Source organism: Orycteropus afer, unplaced genomic scaffold (genome assembly GCF_000298275.1).
Source record: "Orycteropus afer afer isolate SDZICR_OR568_19922 unplaced genomic scaffold, OryAfe1.0 scaffold00031, whole genome shotgun sequence".
Taxonomy (NCBI): domain Eukaryota; kingdom Metazoa; phylum Chordata; class Mammalia; order Tubulidentata; family Orycteropodidae; genus Orycteropus; species Orycteropus afer.
In genome coordinates, this window is record NW_006921618.1 from 1,961,996 (window position 1) to 1,976,891 (window position 14,896).

Consider the following 14,896-nt stretch of genomic DNA (forward strand, 5'->3'; position numbering starts at 1 on the left):
CAATTTATGTAAATTAAAACACATTTGCAAGATAAACAACACCATACATTTTACAGGAAACATCCATATCTAAAAACATAGATTAGAGACCAGAGAGTGGGCTGTGTAGTGGAGTAGACAGGGAGGAGCATGGAAGGAGGATCAGGGTCTTCAAGGCTGTGACCTCCTGGAAGCAGATTGTCAGCTCTGTGTTCAGAGGTGCCTTTAGGTGGGTTTGAACCACCAGCTGGTGGTCAATCACTTTGCCATTTGTGCCACCCAGGGACTCTGAAATGTCCCCTGGAGAGTCAAAATCACTCCAGGATGAGAACCACTGGATTGGAATAAAAGCCTAAAAAACTGCTACAAGTCTTCTGGGGACATGGCCCACACTTACTTTACAAAAACAGGTGACAGAAAAAAAGAACCTCAGGATTTGAGACAAGACGTGGAGTTCCATCTTGAAAGCTGCCAGCGTCACTTGCATGTTTAAATCAAGGCTCCGTGGAGATTGCAGTTACAGCCTGCAACTGCCTCCGCCTTGGGCTTCCTCCTAATTTTAACTGGCAGCTGGATTTGCATAGCAGATTTGCATCCGAGATTACCCATGATTCCCTGGGAGACAGCCTATAGCAGATGATGGCAAAAAATATATATATAATTCCATTTCAACTTGCAAGGTAGGGGGAGGAAGGAGAAGAGTACTACAGGGAGGGAGGGGGCTTTTAGGAAATTTCAGTACCTTATACACGTGGTCTTGGAAGAAGTACAGCCAGAATGAATGCTCCTTAGAAGTGAGGATGGCCAGACTTTATCTCACTTGCTTTGGACATGTCATGAGGAGGAATCAATCCCTGGTGAAGGACATCATGCTTGGTAAAGTAGGTTAGTGGGGGAAGAAAAAAAAGAGGGAAGTCCTTAATGAGATGGACTGACCCAGAGGCTGCAATAATGGGCTCAAACATAGCAATGATTGTGAGGATGGCACAAGACCAAAAAATGTTTTGTTCTGACATACATGGGTCATTATAAGTCAGAGCTGGCTTGATGGTACCTAATAACAACAACAATACAGGTGGTGAGAGGCATGGGAAGTAGAAGGAAGCCCTACTGATCCCTGGGCACAGAGGACTTCCTTTGCTATGTGAATTAGTGAATCAGTGAGGGAATGAATGGAGCACCACAAGACTCCATCAGGAGGTGACTTCTATACTAAGTGCAGGCAGGAGAAGGGAGGGTGTTATCTACAAAACAGCTCCCAGACCCAGACTTTGCCCCCAGGATCTGAACCACCCACCAGCACTGCCTGAAGACCTACTGTGTGTGCCAGATGCTGCCCACTAAGTGCTTTTCCCTGTGGGACTATTTCATCTCCCACTCCATCCCTCCCAAGGGAGGCATTACTACCCACTTTTAGGGGAAAAGGAAATGGAGACTCAGGGGTTGCACAATTAGTAAAGAGAAGAGCCCGAATTAGAATGAAAGTCTGTCAGACTCCAAAGGCAGTGTGCTCTTTCCACCTAGATTGTCGGTGGGCTATTGCTAACTTGCAAGTTAATAAACCAAGCAAGGGCATGCTAGGTAGTATGGAGAGGGGCAGACAGCCTCTCCCTTATAGTTCAGCAATTTGTGCATAGCCCAAGATTTAGCCAGACCTGCATGTGGCATAGTGCCTAAGGCATTTGACTGGTAACCAGAAGGCTGGTGGTCCAAACCCACCAGCTACTCCTCAGAAGGAAGGTTGGGCAATCTACTTCTGTAGTGATAATGCCATGGAAACCCAAGGAATGGTCACTGAGTCGGATCCAACTTGATGGCAATGACTTTGGTTTTGGTTTAGTTTTGCATGTCCAGAATATAAAGACGGACATCTCTAAGTCATGACCTAATTGCCAGGTGAGACATGCATACCCCACACAGCTCAAGACTTAGCTAGGATCTTCCCTGCTCTTGTCTCATTCATCCCCAGGTACCCAAGGTTAGTCATGGTCTCCCCTTTACTGCCCCAGGGCTGTGTGGTCCTCTATTATTGCATGCATTTTATTCTTTCTGTATCTGTCTCCCTTGCTAGACCAGGAACATCTTGCAGGGAAGGGGCCATGACTGACTCATCTCTCTAGTCCCAGGTTTAGGGGATCTACTCTACATCACAAGGAATATGTATGCTATAATCTAAACTATTTTGGGACTGGGATCAAGAAAGTAATCAACTCATGACATTCCAGTTCAAATGCTACCTTGTCTAGGAAGAATTCCTTGATTTCCAGAAGAAAGAAAATCTTAGATGAGATCTTCCTCTAAGCCATGTTTAGCAGAAGGCATTCAGTACCCCTGATCACACCCCATCTTGCATATTTGTTCTCTATAAATGTGCCAAAGACTTATCAAAGGAAGAGATCTTGTCCAATTGTTTCTGCATTCTCAATACCTGGAACAGGATCTCCCATATAGGAAATAATACATGGGTGGATAGATAGAAAGATAAGAAGGTGGGATGGATGATTGGGTAGGCATATGGTTGGATGATGGTTTAATAGTGGAGTGGGTGGCTGGATAGATAAATGATGGATTTGTGCATGAGTGAGTGAATGGAAAGATGGATGGATGAAATAAGGGTGGAGGTTGGATGTTTGGATATGGAAGAGTGAGCAGGGTGGTGAAAGGATAAGTGGATGGGTGGATGCAAGGTTGGACAGTGGGTTGATGGTTTGGAGGATGAGTCATTGTGTATATGGGTGCGTGTGGGGATGGCTAGATGGGTGGATCCATGTGGTACAACAGAGTAGATGAATAATGTGTCTTTCCATCTCTGAACATCATGCTCAGACTCCCTAAGTAAAATTGTCCCTTTTTTTTTTTCCCAGATTTCCACCCTTAAGTCCCCCTCCTTTCCTACTCTTTCATCCTCCAAGCAGGGGCCCTAGGATGCCAGATGGACGTCTTCCCAGGAAGTTCAGCTCCAGTCCCTGCCTCTGTGGTGAGTGTTCCACACTGTGCAGAGATTTAATACTTAACTCCAGCCTCTCCCCGCTCCTTACCTGCCTGAGGAGGTAGAGGCAGAGATTTGCATATTTATTAAATATCTCTTAGCAGGATACACAAGCCGCATTGCTACATCCCGCTCCCGGAGCCATCCTGCTGGCAGACAAGACTGTGCACAATTGGCGCTGCCTCACCACCCGTTAAATAGCTGTTTCAGGGCCCAGGAGGCCAGGAGGAGAGAGAGAGGCTATAGGGTGGACAGGGAAGACAGAGACAATGGAGCAGAAACGACCCTAGAGGCTGGGGATGTGGTTGTCTCACACTGGCTTGGCAGTGGGTGGTTTATGATCATGGCCCTGGCAGAAGGTGCTGTGAGGGAATCCACACCAGCCCCCTGCATGCGTGTGGGCACCCTTGCAAATCAGCCTTCCCTTAGAAAACCCCCAGAGGAGGACACTGTGAAGCATCATTGCATTATTTTTCTGCTGCTGCTCAGTGTGTGGAAGTTCTTCCTAATATCCAACAAGAAGCATGCTTGCTTTTGCAGAAGCCCATTTCTAAAATATAGTCTTTGGTCAAAATGGAGGGCAAGGGTCCACTATGGGTTGGGAAGTCCTTCCCAAAGCAGAGTCATCCTAGATGTCCAGTCTTGGATCTACATTTCTAGGTCTTTAGGCACTAACGCCCTGTCGCTTCTAGAAGTAGTCCTTGGGAAAGTAAATGAGTGTCCTTCTTGGGACCAGGAGCTCCTGTAAAAAACTACAGTGAACTTCCCCTTTTTATCCTAGGCACACTTACCTATGTGCCAAGAGCCGAAAGTCTTGTTCCTGTCTCCTGTTACAGTTCCTAGATCAAGACTCAAATCCAAGGTTCTGGTTGCTGGAATCAAACTGTCCAGGTGCTGATCCCTGTCTTACCTTGACTAGCTGGGTGACCCTTGGCAAGACCTCTCTGAGCCTCAGTTTTCTCCTCTATAAAATGGGGGTGATGATATTACCTACCTTACTTGGTTATTGTGAGGAATAAATACACAGGTGGGCATTCAGGGCCTAACATGTGTCTGGCTCTGGCCTAAACATTCAGGAAATGGTGGTTAAGTCACCCACCCACTTTCCCTGGGAAAAAGTGGAGGAGGCCATGTCTATTCAAGACTACTCTGTCTTCCAGACTCTGCTGTAAGCATGAATCCTCACGAGTCTGTAAAGTAGATACACCAATGACTGCCCCCCCCCACACACACACACTTTACAGATGAAGAAGCTTGAGTCTCAGAGAGAGGAAGGAAATATGAGTTGAGGACCCAGATCTCCCTTAGCTTCCTCTTTGCAAAGAGGTCAAGAGGGATCCCTGCCCTGAGAACAGCCTGAGACCCACAGAAGAGGGAGGGGAAACCCATAAATGACTTTTCCAGTCAGTCTACCTCCACTGCCCTGAACTGCCAGAGCCAGGAGGAAAAGCCTGAGCTGCAGGCTCATAAACCTTCCTGAAAGCCCTCGTAAACACAAGGCCCAGCCAGCTCTAAGTCTGGTGCTGAAAAAAACACAATCCCTGGTTGTAAAGTAATCCCCATGAAAAAATGAAAGGAGAAATCTGCACAGGAAAGCCAGTAACAGCCTCTAGGAAATAAGGAAGAGGAGGCTAAATAATAAGAGTGGTGGGGAAGCTGGGGTTCCTGGCTCCAGCAGGCACCACCCAAAAGGCACCAAGCTCAGAGAGCCTTAAGGGACTGTTTTGATTACCTCTGTGATGCACTAACAGAAAATATACCACAAATGGGATGCTTGGACAAACAGGAGTTTATTCTCTTACAGTTTGGAGGCTTTGAGTTCAAGGCTCTAGGGGTTGGGTGAAAGCCCCTTGACCTTGGTCTTTAGCTCTGCCTCCTGCTCCCAGCCCACTGAAGCTGGAGGCTTTCTTCACTCAGGCATCTGCTGGCTGCTGAGGCTGACAAACCCAAAGTTGACAAGTAAAAAGGCACAGTCCCAATGTTACCAAACAACATGGCAGGCCATTGATTCAAGCCCATTGAAAGTCCTGAGGTTGGCAGAGCATGGCAGACTGCTGAGAAACAACACAGCTACACGCAGGGTTCAAAAGTGCCATAAACTAGAGACCATTCCCAAAGCTGCTGCTTATATAAGGGAAGCAGACCATATCCCTAAAGCAGCTACTCAGCTGTTTGTGGTAGATCCCACCATAGAGTTGATTGCCAGTCTCATCATGGGGAATAACTACCACCAGCTTTCCAGCCACTCAGTCAGGCCCAGCCAAGTTGACATACAACCTTAACTACCCAGGGACCAATAGGCTGAGCTGGGAGGGTAGGTGGAAGTGGTGGGGGTGGGAGATGGAGATGATGAAAAATGATACTGTTGATGATGATGATGTTGGTAGCATTGAAGTAGTTTGTTTGAGAATTACATTCATAGCCACTGCCTCCTTGGATCCTCCTAAGAGCGACAAGGTTTACAGGGCTAAGATTCCCATCGTACAGATGCAGAAACCGAGGCTCAAGGAGAGTAGGGACTCCAACTGGAACTCAGGCTTGCTGATGCTTCTATGACTAGGCTTTGCTGCTCTCATGAGCCCAAGTCTCCAGAAGAGATGGGAGGCCTGATTGCCACCATCTCCTTAAGAAGAAATGATGAGGCTTAAGGGACAGACCCATGTGTGGGATCCTCAGTGAGGATCTGCACATCCTCGGGTCTCTGTTGTCTATAAATTGGTGGAGATCATTGTTACCTTGGTTGGGGATGATGAATGAGATAAGGTGTAAGGATGTTGTAACTCACTGCTGTTAAGTGGAGTCTGATCATGGCGCCCCCGTGTGTTTCAGAGTAGAGCTGCTCCATAGGGATCTGTTGGCTGTAATCTTTGTGGAAGCAGATCATCAGGCCTTTCTTCCGTGGTGCCACTGGATGGGTTTAAACTGCCATCTTATAGGTCAGTAGTCTAGTGCAAACCATTTGTGTCACCCAAGGGCATTGGAAGGGCTGGCAAATGGGAGCCATGGCAACAAGGGGGTAGGTGGGTGGGAGTGGTTTGAATCTAAGTGAAGCGAGACTCTCAGTCATGGGGCCAGGCTGATATTTGGGCAGGGCGACAGAAGTCAGAAACCATCTTTGCCTCTCATCTGTGCCCTCCACACCCCCAGACAAAGGCGCTCTGCTCAGCCCTCGAGACTCACAACCCTGGCAAGTCATCATCTTTCTCTCCTTCCCCCACCTTTTCCTTTGCAGCCTTATCTCTTCCCTGGGCCTCTTTTCCTCCTCGGTCTGTCCCACTCCCCCAGCCTTGGTCTGCCAGGCTCCAGCTTCTCCATCTTTCTGCAGTGCTGACAATCCCCTTGGCTCACTCTCTCCAGGTTTGGGAGACGATTGTCCTCCAGGCCTCCAGTGCCTGACTCTGCTTTGTCCATTCACGACAACACTGTGCTGGACTCTCCCTCGACCCTCAAGGTCCCTGTTGGAAACTCAGCCTCAGTCACAAGTCCTGTCCCAGCCTCAGTAGTTTGGGACAGTCTCGATTTTATCCCAGCCCAAATCTCTAATGGAACCATCCCTTTACCTGAATGGAACTCCCTTCTCCTACATGTCCCTGTGCAAACCCATTACCCCATCTCCTGGCCAGGAGCTCTGGAAGGCAGTGACTGTCACTATACACATTGCCTCACTTTCCACTCATCTGCCCCATCATCTGTCTTCCCCACAGGACAGGAGAAACGAACCATGCCGTCCCTGATCATCTTCACATCCACACAGAGCCAGGAATTTGGCAAGTCCTTAGGATATGCCTGTATTGAGTGAATGAGCTTTTTGGGGGAATGAACTCACTGATAGAGGAGGCATCTCGTTGGTGGGGATCATGCCAGCCCTGCTCCTGAGTTCACCTCCACCACTCCTCACCTCTGCTCAGACACAAAGCAAATTCAACAAAGTACCACGCAAACTCCCTTCTCTTGAATGGCATCAGCCCACGAGCCCTGCTCAAGAACACTGGAATGGAGGGGGTCCTAGTCCAGAGATGGGGTAGGTATGACTACGACTTCCAGAGGCCTTGGTTTCATCATCTGTAAAATGGGATTATACATTGTTGCCTGATGTACCCTAAGCAGGCATTATATAAAGGTTTGCTGCTGCTATTACTATTACTATTATTATTGATGAGGAGCCCTGGTGGCATTGTGGTTAAAGCATTTGGCTTCTAACTTTAAAAGGTCAGTAGTTCAAACCCACCAGCCACTCGGTGGGAGAAAGATGAGACAGTCTATTTCCATAAAGATGTACAGCCTTGGAAATCCTATGGGGCAGTTCTACTCTTCCCTATAGGCTGCTATGAGTTGGAATCGACTCGACAGCAGTGGGTTTTTCCTTATTGATGGTGGTGTTGGTGGTGGTGGTAGTGTTGGCTCAGCCTTCCCTCTCTCCCCGTCTCCACAGCCTCACTTCCACTCTTAGCTTCTTCTTTCCAACCCTAAGACTTCCAGGGTCTAGCAAAGGGTTTCCACAGCCAGTGAGCTGGTTTCTTTTAAAAATAAGATTAGGAATAACAAGATAACTAACAAAAAGGAAAGCAGCTAGCATTTACTGAGTAGTTAATGTACACCAGCTGCTGCACTAAATCCCTCCCACAAATAGTCTCAGGCAATCCCCACCATCTGAGGAGGCAGCCACCATCACCCTCTCCCTTTTCCAGAAAACAACAGGCTTGGGGAGGTGAAACAGCTCCCTTAGGCCATAGAGCTTTATAAGGGCAGAACTTGGGCTTGAACCCACATCTGTCTGAACCCACAGCAATATTCTGACTCTGCCTTGAATCTTTGAGTGGTGTTAGGCAAGTCACTTCCCCTTTCTGGGCCTTGGTGACCTGGTCTATATAGAGGGGGAGGGCCTGGGATGTGATGAACACAGCCCTCCAGTTAAGATTTGTTGATCAGGAGCCTTCACTGTTGTGAGCCGAGCTGGTGCTCCAGAAGCTGTGCCCTGCATGGAGAAAGTTGCCCAGGGGGCTGTGTTGCCTCCACATAAAGTCCACCCTGACACTTGGAGGCACAGAGGTAATTGGCTTTGGTATAGCTCCATTCTGGAGAGATCATAGGATTAGCAAAGCTGAGGGGAAAGCACCTGAGACCCAGGTGGCATCACTACCAGCTGGGATCCTGGGCTTGGCCGCTGAGGCTTGTCAGAGGGAGTAGGGGGAGGGGGAGAGCATGACAACAGTGTCAGAGGCTCTGCACCCAGAAAATGCAGCTCCAGAGTTTGCAGATGAAACAACTAAGTCCCAGAGAAGGGTAGGGACTGCGGAGTCCCAGCTCAGCCCTGTGATCTCCCCTCCCTCACTTCTTAGTGGCTATAGTAGTGGTGTTGTTGTTAGCTGCTCTCAAGTCAGCCCCCAACTCATGCACAATGGAATGAAAGGCTGCCTGGTCCTGCGTCATCCTCATGATGGGTTGTAGATTGGACCATTGTAATCCATAGAGTTTTCTTTGGTTGTGATTTTAGGAAGTAAATCACCAGGCCTTTCTTCCTAGTCTGAGTCTGGAAGCTCTACTGAAACCTGTAAAGCATCATAGCAACATATAAGCTTCCACTGACAGATGGGTGGTGGCTGTGCATGAGGGGCATTGGGTGGTAACTGAAAATATGTCTCCTGTATGGAAGGCAAGGAGCTCTGGTAACATAGTGCCTAAGGCACTTGACTGCTAACCAGAAGGCTGGCGGTTCAAACCCACCAGCCACTCCTTGGAAGGAAAGTTGGGCAATCTACTTCCATAGTGATACTGCCTTGGAAACCCAAGGAGGGGTTGCTGTGAGTTGGGTCCGATTCGATGGCACATAACAACAACAACATATGGAAGACAAGAATTCTACCACGGAACCACCAATGCCCCCTGAACTATCTATAGAAGGAGTACTCAAACTAACTCACTGCTGTTGAGTTGGATCCTACTCATAACCTTCTTGGGTTTCTGAGGCGGTATCTCTACGGAAGTAGATTGCCCAATCTTCCTTCTGAGGAGTGGCTGGTGATAGAAGGAGTAGTAATAAAAATTCATATTTCTACTAATAATTGTAGTAATGATAATTGCACCATTTGAGCCCTTTCTCTGTGTCAGACACCTACTTGGTACCTTACATTCTCTCCTTCGTCCCCACAGTGACCCTGGGAAGAGGGAATCATTTCTCCAGCCTCCTTCCACTGGCAGGGCAGTGCAGGGCTCTGGGGTTTTCTAGGCTCACCCAGCACAGGACTTGTTTTGAACTTGGGTCAAACTCTCAAGTCTATGCATTTTTAAAGAAGCGAGACGGTCTCATGCAGGACTCATTGTTTATTTCCTCATGAATCTGTGTTCCTTAAGGTCCCTGAGTGGTGCTAGTGGTTTATGCTTTACCACTAACCTAAAAATTGGTGGTTCAAATCCATCCAGTGGTGTCATGGAGGAAAGCCCCAGAAAACTGCTTCCATAAACATTGCAGCCATGAATACCCTGTACAGCACAGTTCTTTGTAACCCATGAGGTCACCATGAGTTGGAATTGACTTGATGGCAATGGGTTTGGTTTTTGGTCTGTGTCCCCTCTTCAGCTTGGCAAAAGACTGGGCACATTTCAGTGGGGTCAGAACTGACATGAGTGTGAGCTGGGGTCAGATAGACATGAGTTCAAAGCCTCATGTAAGTGATAGAGTCCCATATGCATGCAAGGAGTTACTTGATATGAAGGACATTCATGTGTATGTACATATGTAGTTAGTTGGTTGATAAAGAAGCTTTTAGCTCCGGACTTGCTACCAGCACAGGATAAACACTGACTAATGTCTCCAACTCTGGGGATCCTTTGCATGTAGCCATAGGCCATTTGGATTTTGCAGCCTTCTCACTTGCCATCCCATTTGCCGGGCATTTCCTCTTTTCTTCCACCTGGCCATTTGCAACTCATCCTTCCACATGGTTCCTCCAGGAAGTCTTGTCTGATTTCCTAGGATGAGTTAGATGTGCCTCCCTTTCCAGATGACAGAATCCCCCCCCCCAACTTCTACACTGTGCTCCTCTTCTCGACATTTAAATTTGCCTGTTGTTCTTGCAGAAGATGATGCACAGGTCATGAGTCTAGAAGGTTGAGACAACAATGGTCTCTGTAGTCTGCAGACATAGGTCAAGGGTCATGGGAGCAGTGTAACATGAGTTATAAGGACCAGGCATCCCCAGAGACCCAAGACTTCCTCTGAATTTGCCTGGATTTTCATGACACTTAGCTATTCCCTGGAAGAAGAAAGAACACGTGTCCCACAACAACCTGGCTACAGAAATTTACATAGTCCTTATTCCAAGGATCCCAAAATATGCCTGCTGTGGTGAGAACTGAATTTAGAGTGACTTGGCATGCAGTCCCTGGCCTCAGCCCAACCCCGTCCTCATCTCTGTCAAAAAGCAACATCTACTTCCTGTGCTTTGGAGCCCAGCTAGGAGGCTTTTGGACTTCCAAGTGCTATCTTCCAAGAAACTGGAGTTTGAATGTGATTCCTTGGGTGATCTGTCCAAAGGATTTCTCACTGAAATTCCCTGCATCATAAAATGTCAGGATGTCTGTGGTCTTTATTTATAGACACATTGCTTTTCAACTCTTCTCACTCCAACATTTCGATGTGTTATTCCTGAAGATAAATGCACATTATGATTTCATAATAGAAATTGCATTTCTCCCTCGTGTCACCTCTAAGCATGTATATACATAAATATGGCACATTGCCTCCGACAGTAATTTAAAAGGCACTTTGGAGAACATATTGATCATGACCAGAGAACAGAGCTGGCATGGTGTAGATTTCGTCAAAGTCTGCCTTCTCCCACCTCCTGTCCTCCCTCCTCTTCTTTGTTTGGAGTCTGAAGCTTCGGAACTTATGATTTCCATTTATCTTTGTATATTGGGATGTTTGTTTATAGGCACCATGGGCTTTGGGAGGGGAGGAAAGCAAAACTTTATAACTCCGAAGTGTGAACAAGGGATGAAAAATGCAGCCTTCGTGCCAGAGTGAATTCCTTGGAGGTAGGAATCCTGTATCTCACTCCAGGTAGACTTGAGGTCTTGTGTGGCAGGTGCTATCCACAGCTTCCCAGAGCCGCTTAGGTGTGCAGTTCTTTCAACTCATAAGGTTGACTTCTTTGTCAAGCAAGAGTATCGTCCTGATTGGGCCAGTATCCTCTTCTTTGCTCATTCGTCTGCCTCATGGGGACCTGAGTCATCTTAGACTGTTCACCTCTTACCAACTCTTTGAGCCTTTCTCTGTCATTCATGAAAACTGCTGGAAATTCACTTCTAAAAGCAGCATCCATGACTACTCAGAGCTGCATCTCAGCGTTCCACTCTCTCTGTTGTACTCTTCACACTCTGTTCATTTTTAACATGATTCATACTTGGACTGCTTGTATGATAGCATTGTCCTGGGCCAGGTACCTCAGTGTATTAGAGGAAACCAAACTGAAATCCATTGAGCACCTACAACACACCAGCTAAATTCTCTTGGCCCATATTATTTAGTCCCTACAATGCTCTTGGGGGCAGTGTTACATTCTCTGTTTTGCAGAGGCGAAAACAGAGGTCTAAAAATGTCAAGCAATGCACTAAGGAATGTCAAGCAATGCGCTTAATGGAAGAACCTTATTTCAAACCTTTTGGTTTTTACTCCAAAACCTCACTTTCTCCAATAAGGTTGATGGGAGTAGGGTTTGAGGGTCAGTTTTTCAAGTTGCCAATTATTTCTCCCATCAAGAAGAATACTCCCATGGCTGTCCACTGACAGCAGCCATGGCCTGGGGAAGTACCCAGGAGATGCCCATCTCTGATTATAAGGGGACTAGGCTAGAGCAAACCTGAGCTCTGTGGACATGTCCTTCCTTTCATCTCTCTTGGCCTCCTGCTCAGCACCCTCCATCAGACCCTTCCCCTACCTGCCCATTTAACATCAGTATTTCCTATACTTCAGTCTTGGACCTCTACTCTTATCAATTTTTTTTTTTTTCATTCTTCCTAGGACCTCCCACCCATCCCTCCCATCCATCCCTCCCACCAGCTTCATTGACCACTTTTTCTCTTGGCAACTCTCCAAGCTGCATTCCAGCTCAACTCACTCCCCTGATGAATTGGCTGTTGGACACCACCTCCTTTGTGATGTCTTGTAGGCTTCTCAAGTGTAACATGGTAAGGATTGAGCTAAACGTTCCTCCACCTTGATGTGGGTACCATCACCCACACAGGTTCCTAAAGCCTGAACGTTGGCTGTCCCACTTCACTCCTTCTACATTATCCCATCCACACAATCTAAGGCTCTATAGACTTCGCTTCCTTAACACCTCTCGATGAGGTCTCTCTCTATGTTCCGTGTTAGTTCAGCCACCATGCTCTCATTTGCATCAAAACAGTGGCCTCCTAACTCAGCCAGTCTCCACTCTTGCCCCTTCCAGTTCATTTTCCATATTACGGCCCCAGTGAATTTTCTCAGGCAGAAAAGAAAAATCCTATCCTTCTTTTGTTTAGAATCTACCCTTGACCCTCCCCACTCACTGATGATTATTTGGGGCTTCTCCTACTGTGCCCTCCCCTCACACTAGACATACATTGTAAAAACTAAAAAAAAAAAAAAAAAGGTTTCCGATAAGTTGATTATGACTCATGACAACCTCATAAGTGTCAGAGTAGAACCGTGCTCCATAACGTTTTTGATGGCTGATTTTTCAGAAACAGATCTCCAGGTCTTTCTTCCAAGCCACCTCTTGGAGGACTTGAACTGCCATCCTTTCAATTAGCAGCTGAGCATGTTAACTGTTTGCACCTCCCAGCACCCATGCAAGGCATTCAATAAATGCTGAATGAGTTTTCTCCCCCTTCTTGAATCTGCTCTTTGGGCTTTGTGTCTGCTAACTTTTCCTTCCAGAGTCTTCCCAGAATGATTCTGTTTCAGCGTCTTGCCTCTGCCTTAGAGCCAAGATGGTGGGGGCTGAGCTGGCCTTTGCCTCTGCCATTAGCTGTCTTCCCCTCTCAATTACATGGTAATCCCTGTTAAAATTACAAATTTATTTATAGTTTTTTTTCCCCCTTTCTTTTTTTTCCCACCCGACAATTTTTATGGCTCATTGGCCATAACAAATTCTACTTCATAAAGCAAAAGCGTTATTATTACCATATGGAAATAGATGGCAGCAGCTGACTCCTGGTCCAGAATGTTGTCTCCGCGAATCCGTAATGGTTTCAATCAATACCTCTGTGGGATTTGTTCCACTTTTTGAGGACGAGAGCATTTGGACCTGGAAATGGTGTTACTGTCTCTGAGCCAGTTGGCAGTAGTGGCCCCAGCAGGGGCTCTGCATTTTGAGTTGCCCTGGTTAGAATAACAGGGTTAGGTAAAACCTGGTGATTTGGCTTTGTCCAGGAATAAAGATGTCACATTTGTGCACAATATTTATGGAAAGCACTCTGTAAATATGACTATGGGAGCAACATGAGGTAAGAGCTGATAATTAGCCCATTTCACAGGTGGTGAAAGTATGGTTCAGAAAGTAGGTGTAACTGACCCAAGAGATAGAGATAGCTTGGGCATCTCTAAGGGACAGGGTCCTCCAGACCCAAGATAGTGGGGAGATGGCTCTGAGGTGATCTGCTCCCTGTCCATCTGCAAACTCTTCCAAGGCTCTACTGTGAGGGCCACAAAGTTCCTCTCTGACTCATTCACTCCAATTGTATGCATCCTTTCCTTCACTACACATGTACTAGCACCTGTTGTGTGCCAGACACTGTACCAGATGATTACACTCTGGATAATTCAGCCATCAATGAAAGGGTTGTATGTTATCCTCTTTTCCCTAAGGTTATGGGGCGTCTTTATTAATTATAATAACATTAATATTAATGAGGATGGGGAGAAGAATTCAGAGAAGTCAAAGATGAAGGCAAAGAGGAAGAGTTAACCCTGGGTACTCTGGCAAATTGCCAGAAACTAAGTGTGTACTTTCATATAGAGATAGGTAGGTAGGTAGGTAGACGATAGATAGTTGCCATTGAGTTGACTCTGACTCATGGCAGCCTCAGATTCAGCAGAACAAAATGCTGCCTGGTCCTGCACTATCATCACAATTGCCAGCATGTTCCAGTCCACTGTTGAGGCTATGTGCCGATACATCTCACTGAACGTCTCCCTCACACTTGCTCGCCCTCTACTACAGCAAACACAATGTCGTCCTCCAGTGATTGATCCCTACTGATAGATTTCCAAAGCAAGAGAGTCAGACATTGTTCTGTTGTGATGCATGAGCTTTTCATTGGCTAATTTTCAGAAGTAGATTGCCAAGCCCTTTTTTCCTAGTTTGTCTTAGTCTAAAAGTTCCACTGAAACTTGAGTACCATGAATGATCCTGTGGTATTTGAAATACTGGTGGCTTAGCTTCCAGCATTATAGCATCATGCAAACCACCATAGGACCACAAACTGGCAGGTAGGTGGTGGAACACAGACACCAGTGGCACGTGGGGTAAAGAGTAGAGACTCTGAGTGTCTAAATCTGAATCCCAATCCCTCAGCTCTTTGACTTTGGCCAGGTTTTGATGCTCTGAGCTTTATTATCTCATCAATAAAAAAGGAATAATACTAACAGCCACCTTTGTCATGTATAGTGAGGAATAAGAGATCACATACGTGCACTGTATTTATTGGGAGCATTCAGTGAATAGTAAAGCAACAATATGAAGCAAGTGCTACTTATTACCTCATTTTACAGGTGACCCTCCTTCAGGATCACCCAAAAGCCCTGAGTCATACAAGTGCATGTCATCTGAGGGTATTGTGAATAGAAGTGTTGATGACTGAATTATTTTCATAATAAAAGACATATGCTTTTCCAGAAGTATTTGTTGCACAAGCTGAAAGAACTGGAGAAGAAATTCAAGT